The sequence below is a fragment of the Lynx rufus genome, unplaced genomic scaffold (genome assembly GCF_022079265.1).
Source record: "Lynx rufus isolate CCGP_SWC_20201006 ecotype Redwood Valley unplaced genomic scaffold, mLynRuf1.p SCAF_3, whole genome shotgun sequence".
In the NCBI taxonomy this organism is placed as follows: Eukaryota; Metazoa; Chordata; class Mammalia; order Carnivora; family Felidae; genus Lynx; species Lynx rufus.
The window spans coordinates 7418034-7432772 of record NW_025814845.1 but is presented as its reverse complement, the minus strand read 5'-3'; positions in this window follow the sequence as shown (position 1 = coordinate 7432772).

Sequence of the window (14739 nt, the reverse complement as noted above, 5' to 3'; positions counted from 1 at the left end):
CTGACATTTTCCACCTAAGTAGAGGCCATGATTGTCTGGACAACCATTACTCAGGCTACTATGGTTCCCAATTTCTTTTTGTTTAGTTAGTGTTTATAATTCTGAGGCTCAAGTAGGTATGGAATTGCCTCCCCCGTCAGACTGGAAATTCCTCATAGCAAGCAAGGGTCCATATCCTATCTGTCTGACTGTCCCAGTGAATATGTATATATTAGTTTGCTAAAGCTTCCATAACAAAGTATTGCAGATTAAGTGGTTTAAACAAGAAAGCCTTATTTTCAAAATTTTGGAGGCTAGAAGTGCACAACCAAAGCATCAATAGTGTTAGTTTCTTCTAAGGATTTTTTACTTGTCTTATCGATGGCTCTTTTTACCCTGTGTCTTCACAGTCTTTCTCTGTGTGTTTCTGTGCCCTAATCTCTTCTTTTTTTAAATTATTTTTTTAAGTTTATCTATTTTGAGAGAGAGAGAGAGAGAGCGCGCATGCACAAGTGGGATAGGAGCGGAAAGAGAATTCCAAGCATGCTCCATGCTGTCAGCGTAGAATGTGACACACGGCTCAACCTCCTGAACTGTGAGATCACGACCTGAGCTGAAATCAAGGGTCAGACGCTTAAACAATGGAGCCACCCAGGCTCCCCCATAATTTCTTCTTGTAGGGATACCAGTCATATTGGATTAGGCCCACCCTAATGACCTCATTTAAGTCTAATTGCTCAAGTAAAGATTTTATCTCCACGTACAGTCACATCCTGAGGTTCTGGATGTTAGGACTCCAACACATGCGTTTTCGGAGAACATAATTCAAACCACAACACAATCATAATAGAGGGTCCATGGTACACTCTTTTTTTTTTTAATTGTTTTTTTAACATTAATTTATTATTGAGAGACAGAGAGACACAGAGTGTGAGCAGGGGAGGGGCAAAGAGAGGGGAAGACACAGAATCTGAAGCAGGCTCCAGGCACTGACCTGTCATCACAGAGCCCGACGCGGGGCTTGAACTCACAAACTGCGAGATCATGACCTGAGCTGAAGTCAGTCGCCCAACCAACTGAGCCATCCAGGCACCCGCATGGTACACTCTTAATACATGGGTATTGATTGTTTTTACAATCTTATACAAAACACCCCAAGATAGTAGGGGAGCTATATATTTTCCTTTTTCTTTGATAAGCCTGATTCCTGAAACATACTATATTTGCATAACATGTACATTTTCAGATTGATCAAGTTATTAAAACATAGGCAAACTCATGCAACTGCCACCACAAGTCAAAATACATAATATTGCCAGTTCCTCTCTGATTCTGACTCCTAACACGGTAAGTTAGTGTAGCCTGTGTTTGAATTTCATGTAAATAAAATCATTGACTTCTTTCACTCCCCATTATGTGAGACTCATTCATATTCATACATGCAGTGGGAATTTGTTCACTTATATAAATATATGATATTTCATGCTGTGAATATACCATAACTGGTTTCTTCTATTTACTCATTATGAATATCAGGGTTGTTTCCAGTTTGAGGCTACCATGAATAATACCTACTATGTACATTATCATATATGACCATTTTCACATGTATCCATCCACAGTACATTTCAGCATATACCTAAGAGAAAACATGCTGAGTCATGGTATTGTTATGTTTGTTTTTAGTAGATAATTATAGTCTTTCATTTCTATCAGCAGTGTTTGAGATGCCCAGGAAATTCACACCCTCTCGAGCACATGGTATTGTCAGTTTTCAACAGTGGGTGTGCATCACCTCATTGTGGATTTTATTTGCATCTCTGATGATTTCTGAGGATGAGTGCCTTTTTATATGTTTATTGAAATTTGAATATCTTTTATGAAATATCTGTTCAAATCTTTTGCTATTTTTAATGGAGTTATTATTTTTTTTTCTTATCAACTTTTTAGGAGTTTCTGTATACTTGAGGTGCTAGCCTTTTGTTAATGATATTGTAAATATTTTCTCTCCCTCTGTGATTTTTTTTGGTTTTATGTTGTTTTAGCAGCTCTAATGAGGTCTATATGGACATACCATACACCACACAAGTTTACAGTATAAAATTTGAAATAAGTATATAACAGTGCAAATATTACAATGGGCAAGCTTCCATATGACCCTTTGTAATCTCTCCCTCCAGCCACTCTATGCCCCTTTCAGTGTATATATTTTCCTTTGACCTGATTTCCATCTCACCAATTTTTGTTAACTGGATTTAATCTGCTGTTAAGGGTTTTTGAAACCATGTGACATTGACATTGGGGCTGGCTAATTCTTTGTTTGGGGGGCTACCCTGTGTACTGAAGGATGTTAAATAGCATCTGTAGTCTCTACTCACAAGATGCCAGTAGCACCTCCCTTTTGGTTTACCCCCAAATGTCTCCAAACATTGCCAAGCATCCATCCGGGGTCAAAATCATCCCTGTTTAAAAAACACAAAACATATCCATTAGGTTCATAGCGTTACTTGTTATATTGCTACATTTCAGAATTTCCATATGATTCCCTTTTCTATAATTTCCAGCTTTCTGTTGTTTTTTTTTTACATTTGTTTATTATTTATTTTTGAGAGAGAGAGAGAGGAGGAGGGGCAAAGAGAGAAGGAGAGAGAGAAGATTCCAAGCAGGCTTCTCACTGTCAGCACAGAGACTTATGAGGGGCACAAACTCATGAACCATGAGATGATGACCCAAACTGAAACCAAGAGTCAAAAACTGAACATACTGAGCCACCCAGATGCCCCTAAAATTTCCAAGTTTCTGTTCATTCTGTTTATGTGTTTCTATTTCATTAGTGTATACTAAGAATTATAAAATATATCTGAAAACTCCAAAACAAGATCTCCAAGGATTTCTTTTTTTTCTATTTTATCTTGTTCTTTTAGTCAAATATTGGTCTATCAAGCTATTTGTCTGCCTGTCATTTCTTAAGGGAAGAAGATATTATTAGTTTAATCAAGCACTAAGGTAGCTGAACTTTAGCTTCAGTCCTTGTGAGGGCAAGCTTTTTTCACGTTTGCCCTGATTTCTAAAGTGTAGCCCTTGAAAGTATTAATAAAAAGCTTGTAATAATATAAGACTGTATCTTAATAATACTTCAATAAAAAGAAAAGAGGGGCACCTGGGTGGCTCTGTCACGTAAGCATCCAACTTTGGCTCAGGTCAGGATCTCACAGTTTGTGAGTTCAAGTCCCACATTAGGCTGTCTGCTGTTAACACAGAGCCCACTTCGGATCCTCTGCCAACCCCTCTCTCTGTCCTTCCCCTGCTTGTGCGTGCATTTCTCTCTCTCTCTCTCTCTCTCTCTCTCTCTCTCTCTCTCTCTCTCAAAAATAAATATTTTTTTAAAAGAAAAGGAAAAAAATACAATATTTACTAGGAACTTTTTTCTTTGCTGGGTCTAGAACTTTCATCTTTGCGTCCAGGTTCTGTGATACTGACCATTTGTGTCCAGCTTTTTAGTCTGGAGCCTCTGTTTTAAGAATGGACACTCATCTTATGGAGAAAAGCACCACCAAATGCAAGCTCATCTCTCTCCGCTTTACTTCTCTTTCAGATTTTGACTCAATATTCCCCACTGCCTCGCAACCTCTGTGTGCCTTAAACAGATGCAATGTATTTTCCAGCTTTCTAGTTGTTCTCAGAGGATTGGTTGTTTCAGAACTATCTAGATAGCCAGTGCCAGAAACCCACCGCGCACTTATTTTCCTTTTGTTAAACCTCTACCTGCAGAATTCCGGAATGATTTAGGAACTGGAGATGCTCTTACGTTTGTTTTTTTTTCCTTCTGTACAGTTATCTCTTGTGTAATCAGTTTTAGTTCACAGCCGTAGTTTTATTTTCTCATCTTTTTGTTTTGTTTTTCCAAAAGTATTAAATGATAATGGCAACAAGAAGAGAATCCAAACACAAAATAAGGAACAGCTAATCACCTTCCCCCAAACCTTTATCTCTCATACCCCTAAAATAAATAATATCAATAGCTTGGTCTATGACACTCCAACTTTTCCTCATGTTCACCTACACACACACACACACACACACACACACACACACACACACTCAATCACATATGCGTGTACTCCTACATGCAGCACCCACAAACACAAAGAATTTCAAACTTTCTCAAGTTTATAAGAGTAGAATAATGTAAGTATATTTATGTGTATTCAAGTTTTCTTTCCTTCATTAAAAACATACAATGTATTGTGGGCAACCCTTCTGGCCTTTTTGCATGAGGGTCTAGTGCATTATTTTTAAGAACCGCATAGTGTCACATAGGATAGACATATCACACTTTTTTCAACTGCTGTCTTATTGAAAGACAATGAGTTTATGTCATACTATGCTGTAATATCCATTTATATAAATATATTTGTAGAAAAGACCTACCATCAGAGGATTACTGAATCAAAGGGTCTGTATATTTTAATTGTAATATATATTGCCCCATCACTTCCCAAAAGGTTTGAATCCATTAACATTATTAACAGCATTGTTGGTGAATCCATTCAGCTCCCCAAATTATCAGTTCTTCAGGACATTCTTGTGTTATTTGTTTGTGTGTGTTTTGTTTTTTTTTTAATTTCAGGCAATCTGAAGATTAAAATTTTGTTCCCTATCTTTAATTTGCAATTCCCATACCAATAAAAGGCTGCTGGAAACCGATTACATATATATAGCCATTTTTTTTTAGTCAATACTAAAATCTCTACTAACAATATAAAGTCAAAAATACCTACTCTAAAGTGCCAAGAAAATGGCAAGATGATTTCAGTGTAAATCTATAGAGAGATCATTAGAATGTCAAAATCAAAATTTTAAAAGTCAATACATGTTGAATATACTGACATCTGAGACTGACTCACGTTGTCAAGGTGAGGGAGGTTGAGACTGTCTGGGGGGCGTTGGGGAGATCAAGCTGGGGAGTCAAGCTAAGTTAGAGGCACAAAGATCTCCTTGCATGAGCTACGTTATAAAATTGTGCGATTAGGATGAAATCGAATGTACAAGATTTCTCTCCATAGGGATTTATTCAGTGTAATATTCTAAATCTAGATTTTTCATCTGTCACTCATCTGAAATGAACAGACTTCTCAAATGGAAATTTATTTTGTTATTACAAAAGACTCAGAGGGAATTGCTCCTGGTCTTACTCATGCTGGACAACTGATTTTTTTTTTCCAATTGCCATATGGCATCCACCCAAGTAGCTATGTATCTATAATAATTCATAAAGGATTATTTAAGTCAGGACTTTTTCCTAGAAATAACCGAGTCCACATTTCATAACGAGAACCCTTTATTCCTTGTTGTAAACACTATTATACAATCTTATATCATAAATTCAATAGAGAGTTCTCGTTAGCGAATTAATTTGCATTAAGTGATCCTCGATACAATTCACAGGTGTGGCTAAAGGAATGCCCTCTGGGCTGCACAAGTCTCTATTTTCTTCTTATGGCTTGTTATACCCTTGTCTGACAAGTTGGTCTACTAGAATGTCTGGACTGGGTTTCATAGCCTTTATTTTAACTTTGTTCAAACATTCCCTTAAGTTTTAAATTATTGATTATACTTTTCTTTCTAAATCTTTTAAAAGTTTTCTCTCACCTGGAACCTTATTATCAGCATTTAAATATCCTCAAGTATCTCAAAACATGAACAAAATCAATAATCTCTAAACCCACACCTGCCTCTAACCCCTGCTCTCTCCCACTGTCCCCCAACAATGAGCCTATCCAAGGAGGGGATCTCTCTTCTTCCCTTCCTCCCCCACTCATCCCCACTAACCCCAATGTATCTTCACCCCCTTCAAATAATTCACACTAAGATCACCAACAATTTCCAGCAGTACTTGATCTCTCAATGGGCACCGTTCCTCAATCCTTTTTCCTTTGTCTCTTGAGCGTAATCATTTCTTCCACTATCATGAGGTCATATTCTCAGCTTTTCAATCTAACGCTCTAGCTTTTGCACTGTTCCATTTGCAGGCTCATTCTCGTCAAGCAACCTTCATCTCTCAGCAGGTGCATGAAACAGTCTCTTCAGTAAGCCCCTCATCTTCACTCACCATCACTTTCCTCCCACTCCATAAGGGGTCCAGCATGACATTTCGAAAATGAGCATCTGATACCTTTTTTTCCTCTGAAACCTTTTCAGTGGCGTCCGATGGTAAGACCCAAGGCCACCACCTGTTGCACAAGTCCAGCCTGGTCTGGCTCTGTCCCTTCTCAGACTCACGTGTTTCGTACTTCTCAGGATCCCTGTCTGACACCCAAATTCCGCCACATCCTGTTTCTGTGCTGTCTTGGCAACATGCACCTTTCCTCCATGCCACTCACCACAGTAACTAATTGTACATTACTGGGTGTGAATTTTCTGATTTCTGCATATGTGCTGGAAGCACCCTGAAGACAGGATCCGTTTGTTTGTTTTTCATTTGTGAGACTGTTTGATCATTGTGCTTTGAGGAAGTTAGAAAAAGCTCTTTAGAAATTTATTACTTAAAAAAGAAGAAACTTGCTTATTACTTTCATAGTAATTGATCTAACAATATTTCACAAACATTTTGAAAAAATTGGTTAAATTTTATTTCCCTTAGTACTATTTTATCCATAGTTCAAACATATTTCCATATAATTCAGAAAAAAAATGCGATTTAAAAAAATACCTCTATAACTTTGAGTTTTCACATTTGTAATTTATTTCATTTATTTGTGTTTTCTTCAATCATTGAAACATTCATAGTTGCTGGTTGTCTTTAATTTTTAGACTACCAATTCTATGTGTGACATCTGCTGACTCTCTGTATTCTCTGGTTGCTTCTTTCTTTATACTTCTAGATTGTGAGCTCATTCATCTCCAATGAATTTACTTTATACTCCATGAGAATCTCCTGAATGAACTTATAAAGCAGATTTCAAAAATACTTTGCTATTTTCATGTTATTTTCTTAGTTTGGGTTACTGACTCCAAATGTAGCCAAGAATTCAAATCCTGTAATCTTTAGTAGTCCAAGCCTGGGATTTAGATTTCACCAGGGAGACTGATTTTTTATTTTTATTTTTTATTTTATCCATCCAAGCTCCAGATCATAGGCAAGATTCTTCATTTCATCCATAATCTTACAGAAGCACTTTTTTTTCAAAATCTATATTTGAGGAGATGGTGATGCTTGAACATTTAGAATCTGGGTTCCAGTTTCTCATGATTCATAGTCCAGAGGGCTTGTCTTTTATTCCCATGAAGGCTTTAGAACACCCATCCCCCGGCCATTCTGGCTTTTGATTAGAACTGTCATCTCTAGGGGCGCCTGGGTGGCGCAGTCGGTTAAGCGTCCGACTTCAGCCAGGTCACGATCTCGCGGTCCGCGAGTTCGAGCCCCGCGTCAGGCTCCGGGCTGATGGCTCGGAGCCTGGAGCCTGTTTCCGATTCTATGTCTCCCTCTCTCTCTGCCCCTCCCCCGTTCATGCTCTGTCTCTCTCTGTCCCAAAAATAAATAAACATTGAAAAAAAAAAATTAAAAAAAAAAAAAAAAAAAAGAACTGTCATCTCTATGGCCACTCATGGTGTCCTTATTATTTCTGTCTACATTTCTTCCACAAACATGTTGTGCTTTCTTGCTTTTGAACTTGGATATAAATATCTGTTTACCTAGAAAATATTTTATATGTATAATTAATTTTTTTCTAAAATCTGTTTTAATGTTCATAAATATTCAAAATGTTCCACCAGAATTTCTATAAGTGTATTGCAGGATTGGGTTTATTTGTGTTTACTCTGCCACGTCGCCTGAAATCACTCTCTGGCCTTTACAGGTAAGAAGGTTGAGATCAGCCTGAATTAAAACTTTGTTTAATGGTAATAATAAATTTTATTTTCCTCCATATATCCAAAATACTACCAGTCCAACATGCAACCAATATATAAACATTATTAACAAAATAATTTATCATAGTTTCCCCCCACAAAAAGTCTTTTAAATCTAGAATGTATTTTACAATTAAAGTATGGTTCAATTTGGATTAGGTCTATGTGATAATGGCTGTCATACTGGTCAGTGAAGAACTATTGAAAATCTCTTCTACTTTCTCTATTTCTCTTTAGTGAAGTGTAGGTGACACAATGTTAGCTTTAGTTTTAGATGTACATGTAGTGATTTCACAAGTCTATACTTTATGTTTTGCTCACCACAAACGTGATTACCATCTGTCACCATACAGCACTGTTACAATACCATTGAATATATTCCCTATGCTGTATCTTTTATCCCCATGACTTATTCATTCCTTAACTAGAAGCCTCTACCTCCCTTTCCCCTTAATTCATTTTGCCCATCATCCCACCCACTTCCTCTCTGGCAACCATCAGTTTGTTCTCTGTATGTGTAAGTCTAAGTCTGCTTTTTCTTTGTTTGTTGAGATTCCACACGTAAGTGAAATCACATGGTATTTTTCTTTCTCTTCTGACTTATTTCACTTAGCCTAATACCCTTTAGGTCTATCCACGTTGTCACAAATGACCAAGGCTCTCGCCTTTTTGTGGCTGAATAATATTGCAATATATACATGTATACATGTATACATATGGTATACACATATGTATATGTGTATACCACATATATGTGTGTATATATATATATATGTATATATATACACACATATACATACATGTATATACACATATACATATATGTATAGATAGATAGATAGATAGATAGATAGATATACCACATCTTTACCCATTCATCTATGGATGGACACCTGGGTTGCTTCCATATATTGGCTATTGTAAATAATGCTGCTTTAAACATCAGGGTGCATGTATCCATTTGAATTAGTATTTTATTATATGTTCATTATAGGGGTACATATATCTTTTGAAATTAGTGTTTTTGTTCTCTTTGGGTAAATAACCACTGGTGGAATTATTCAATAATATGGTATTTCTATTTTTAATTCTTTGAAAACCCTCCATATTGCTTTCTACAAATTACATTTCACAATTCACCAACAGTGCATGAGGGTTCCTTTTTCTCTACATTCTCCCCAACACTTGATATTTCTTCTCTTTTCGGTTCTAGACATTCTGACAGGTTTAAGGTGATATCTCATTGTGTTTTTGATTTGCATTTCCTTGATGACTAGTGATGGTGAACATCTTTTTATGTGTCTGCTGACCCTCTGGATGTCTTCTTTGGAAAAATGTCTATTCAGGTCTTCTGGCCATCTTTTAATTGAGTTATTTGTGGGGTTTTGTTTCATGTTGACTTATATATATTCTTTATATATTTTGGATATTCACCCCTTATCAGATATATCTTCTCCAATTCTGTAGTTGCCTTTTCAATCTGTTGATGGCTTCCTTTGCTGTACAAAAGCTTTTTATTTTGATGTAATATCAGTAGTTTATTTTTTCTTTTGTTTCCCTTGCCTGAGGAGACATATCTAGAAAAAAAATGTTGCTAAGGCCAATGTTAAGGAAATCGCTGCCTATGTTTTCTTTTAAGAGTTTTATGGTTTCATGTTTCACATAGGTCTTTATGGATGAAAACTTTTTAAAGAATACACAGTTATTCATTCTTTCTTTTTCTTTTTGAGAGAAGATGAGAGAAAGAGAGTCTGCATGTGCAAGCAGGGGATGGGCATAGCTAGAGGGAGAGAGAGAATCTTAAGCAGGCTCAGCGCAGAGCCTGATGTGCAGGCCAATCCCAGGACCATGTGATCATTACCTGAGTCGAAATCAAGAATCAGATGCTTAGCTAACTGAGCCACCCAAGCGCCCCCAAAAACAGTTACTAAGCTACAACATCAGACTCAAACGCATATTACAACAGTGTCTAGAATTCTGTCTGACAAATAACAGGGATTCAATAAAGGGTTAATGATTAAATGCCCAAATAAGACAAAGGAAATAAGCATTTTCTTCCTTTGGCATTGCCATCAGTTATGGTGAAGTAGCAAGGCTCTTGCTTTCTGCACTTCACAGGGAAATGGCACTCAAGAGGGAGAGCTGTCCCGGACATTTCTGAATTTGAGATTCTACCAAGGCACCCAAAGGAGAAATTATTAATCCCAGATGCTGTGTCCATCAAGACAAGAGAGCTGAGAAGTGACACTGGCATACAAGGATAGCTCAGTTATTTTTCATTCAAGTCCCTTGCAAACGCTATATACGTTACTTCCCCAAACCATCCCAATTCTTCATCTATCCACTTGTCCCATTTAGAACACAGCAAATGTTAACAGAGGAAAAAGCAGCCAGCGGTTTAATGCAGTTTTAAGTGCTGACAGCATTTCAACTGATTTACAAAGATCTTTAAAGAAGAAAGATCTATTACAAGGTACCCCCCTGCTTTTCCAAGTTTGCATTATGTTACTTCACTTTTATAAAATACCTACATTAGCACTTGGTTTTGCTAACCAAAAGAACTCCAAAGAGGATTTTTCACACACACACACACACACACACACACACACACAGACACACACAAAGGCAAAATGCAAAATTCATGTTCAGCGTTGATTTTGCAGTGAGATGAGCAGGTAGAAAGGCAGCAGGTACCCTGGGGCAGTGAGAGTGGCACTCCCCAGTGCCTTCTTTGGGAACCACACTTAGTATCTCAGCGTCAAGGCCCAGAGCTCTGAGCTGTGTCGGTGAGCATTTGGGCTTTATCTGCATTTACTGTGTACATTCATTAAGAAGATGTGTCCTATGGCTCAGGAAAGCCTAAGACAAGTGATGTTTTGAGTTTGGGAACATTAAAAAAATTGCCATATAAATTAATGGTAATTGCTTTGCTTAACACCATTTCAGTTTATGGAAAGTTTCATAGGAACACCCTATTTTCTGATAGTGGTGAAACCTGTACCTGTATTATATCAAATGAGAAAAAAAAAACACCTTTAATTCAGTTACACAAAATATATTAAATTATTCAGTGGAGAAATCACATTTTGATTTTCCAAAATGAGTATTTTATTTAAAACCTTTGGAAGAAGTTTTAACGTTTAGAGTACTGTTTGAAATGACTGCCCTGATTCTCAAACTTGTCTCAACAGCTCAGATCTCAACCTCCTACTCTCAATATATAGCACAGTGCCCACACTGATACTGTTAAAATATAGGTCAAACTGCATCCCCCTGTGCTCAACAACAATGAAAAGCTCCTTCTACCCGGAGAGTAAGAGTCCAAATTTTAGCAATGACCACAAAGTCCTATAAAATCTGGCCCCACCTCCATGGTCATCTCCTTTGACCATGCCTGCCACTTGGTTGATTCTACTCCAGCCGTGATGGCCTCCTAGATGTTTCTTAAACATACCTGCTGGGTCCTCCCCTGGGGCCTCCGTCCTAGCTCTTCTCTTGCTTTCATTGTTCCTCCCCTTGAAAATTTCGTAGCTTGCACCCTCTCTCTACTCCATCCAGCCTCAGTCAGGTCAGATGTCATCCTCCTAATGATCTTCCCTGGGTAATCTATTTATACTTGGGATCAGTCTTTCCTGCACCCACCCTGGAACATCTGATTCCTCTCCCCAGTGTTCATTTTTCTTTAGGGCATTTATCACCATTTAATATCACACACACACACACACACACATACGTTTTTAAAAATATATTGTATTTATTATCTGAACGTTCCAGCTAACAGGACAGATTCATGGATTTTGTTTTGTTTTATTCCTAATGTATCCGTGCCTCCTGGAACATTGCCTGGCACCTGTAGGCACTTTGTAAACACTGGACGCTGAGTAAGTGAATGAATGAGTGAAAAAACAGTCCTTATTGAATCTTTAACATGTGAGACATGTTTTCTGTGCATTTCACATGTATGAATTAATTTAATCTTGTGAGTGCGGTCCTCATATATTCTTCATGTTGCAGTTCAGGAAACGAAAACACACAGATTACATAACTGTTGCAGGACATCAAATGGAATTTTAAAGTAATTGCTCTATTTCAGACTAATTTATATCCGAGTAAATTGACTAATTTTTCCATTTCCGTCTGGGCAAAGTGCCACTATTTCAACTTTGCATCCAAGCCTGTCTGCAATCAGACCCCTGATCATCTTCCTAGATAACTGGCTTATTCCTCACTTTCCAATTATACTGGAAGTTCCTAAGGGGGGTGGGAGGATGGAAAAATGACAATAATGAGAGGAAGAAGCCTAGTATAATGACCTTTGAGCCAGGGACCTTGCAAATCTGTCATATGTGCATTAATCCTCACCAAAACCATGTGAGAAGGCTGAGGCTTAGAGAATCTAAATCATCTTTCCAAGGTCATACAAGTAGTCAAGAATTAAGCCTATAACTTGACCTGGGCTTTTCTAGTACTGCGCATGTGAGCCCCAACACAGTCGGGTGCTCTCCTCAGGATAACACTGGGTTGACATCAATGTGTTGACCAGGCTGCATTCCTTCCCAGAGGTTCTGGGGAAGAAGAACTTCTGAAGTCATTCAGGTGGTTGAAAGGTTTATTGTCGTTCCAGGTCGGGCGGGTCTTCAGTTCCTAACTGGCGGTCAGCTGGGGGGCTGCTTTCAGAGCCCAGAAGCTGACCACAGTCCTTCCATGTGGCCCCTTCATCTTCAAAGCCAGCAATCACATTTCAAATTCTTCTCATGATTCGAATCTCTGACCTCCTCTTTTTCTGACCTCTGACCCTTATTCAAAAGTCTCATGTGATCAAGTCAGGTTCATTCCTATCATCTCCCTAAATTAAGGTCAGCTGATTCTAGAGCTTAATTACATCTGGAAAATCCCTTTTGGCATCTACTCAACCATAATCATGGAAGTCATGGACCTGGGGACTGAACAGGGCACATGAGGGGGTGGGGATATTAACAAACTTCTTAGAACTCTGTTTATCATACCATCCCCCTGCCTTCACTTTCCCTTCACTGCATCAAACATCTACCCATTCTCCTGATAATTACTTTGTCTCTTTCTTGGAAAAATGCCCGTACACACACATGAATCCTGCCCATACCTATAGAAGGTTACCCATGGCCTTGACCCTCCCTCTTGCATTATCGTTCAGAGCCTGAAGGTAGGCACAGAGGAAGGCAAGAGCCAAGCCAGAAGGTTTTGCATGTCATGTGTACTTGCTTCCTGGGTCTGCCATAACAAATTATTACAAATTTAGTGGCTTAAAACAACACACAAAAGTTATATTACAATTCTTTAGACCAGAAGGTTGATGGGAGTCTCACTGGCCTAAATACAAAGTGCCTGCAGGGCAGCATTCCCTTCTGAAAGCTGTATCTGAGCATACCTTTCCTGCCTTTGCCGGCTTCCAGATGCTGCCTGTGCTCCTGGCTTCAAAGCCCCACTTTTCTCACCCTTACAGCCCTCAGTGTTGCCCCTCTCAGACCTCTCTTACATTGTGAGTCTCTCTCTCTAACCTGATTCAGAAAACGTTCTCCACTTTCAAGGACACATTTGCTCAGATTGGATAATCCAGAATAATCTCAGGATCTGTCCCTGGGATCATATCTGCGGAGGCCTTTTGCCATGTAAGGTAAGCTGTTCACAGGCTCCAGTGTTATGATGTCGATATTTTTGCAGTAAGGTGTGCGATGTTGTTCACACCACATCATGCTAAGCAGTCTGGGCTTTCTTCTGAAGGTGGGTAGAATCACTGAAGGAGTTGTAGCACAAGGTGCCTAAGACAGATCTGCATTTCTGAAAGACTCCTAGGCCCCAGGCTTCAAATTAATGATGGGAAATGGTCATGTTAGCGAACAATAACTAACTTGCTACGGAGTACTAGCCGTATTTCTGGCACTGTTTGAAGTATATTGCGATCCTCAGGGCACTTAACCCTTATAAACAAGATGGTACTATACTAACAGTAACCCCATTCTGTGGATGACAAAAGAGACTCACAAAGAATTTAAGTAAATTTAAATTTAAATAAATTGCCCAAGACTGTATAACTAGCGAGTGCCAGAGTGAAGATTCGGTCCAGGCATCTGGCTTCCTGAGTCAGTGTTCTAACCACTACATGGAACTGTCTTTAACAGGGTAGAGCACCTCCTCCCAGCCTTTGGAAGAGGGAGAAAGCATGGTCAGGCATACTGGTCAGGGCATGCTTTCTAGATGCAGCAGGGCATGCGAAGAGACCACAGAGAAGGGGACCGACTTGCGAAAGTTGAGAGGAATGAAGAAGGGCTTCCACAAATACCTTCATGATCCTGAAGTCCAGGTCCTCCTTTGTCTATAAAATAGGATCCTTGGCCCCTATAATTGCTTGACTCTTTAAATGTTTGAAAGAGCGAACCGGGGTCATTCCAGAACAATATGTGCTGATGGGTGTAGCCTTTCCCCCCTTTGATTGCTGCTCTGCAAGTCTCACAAATAACTACCCACCTGAGAGCTCGTCTCTTTCATACTGAATTCCATTTTGATTTTTCATCCCTCTTGATTCTCATCTCTTTGTGCCCAAATTGTATTTTCCCGAAGATGTTTTCAAAAGTGTTTTTGTTCTGATTTAATAGGCTCAGTTTTCAATGTTTGGGCTGAAATTGAGGAGGTGCTTTATGAAAAGTGAATGCATTTGAATGGTGAAGTTTCCTGTGAACAGAAATACAGTATTGTTCTACTCTGAAGTTCCTAAGAGCCAGCTTCTGTTATTTTATTTCTAGATTTCCTTCCATCTTCTTCTTTAAAACTTTTCAAAATGACATCAAACAGCCCTCCTCTTGCTATGAAATA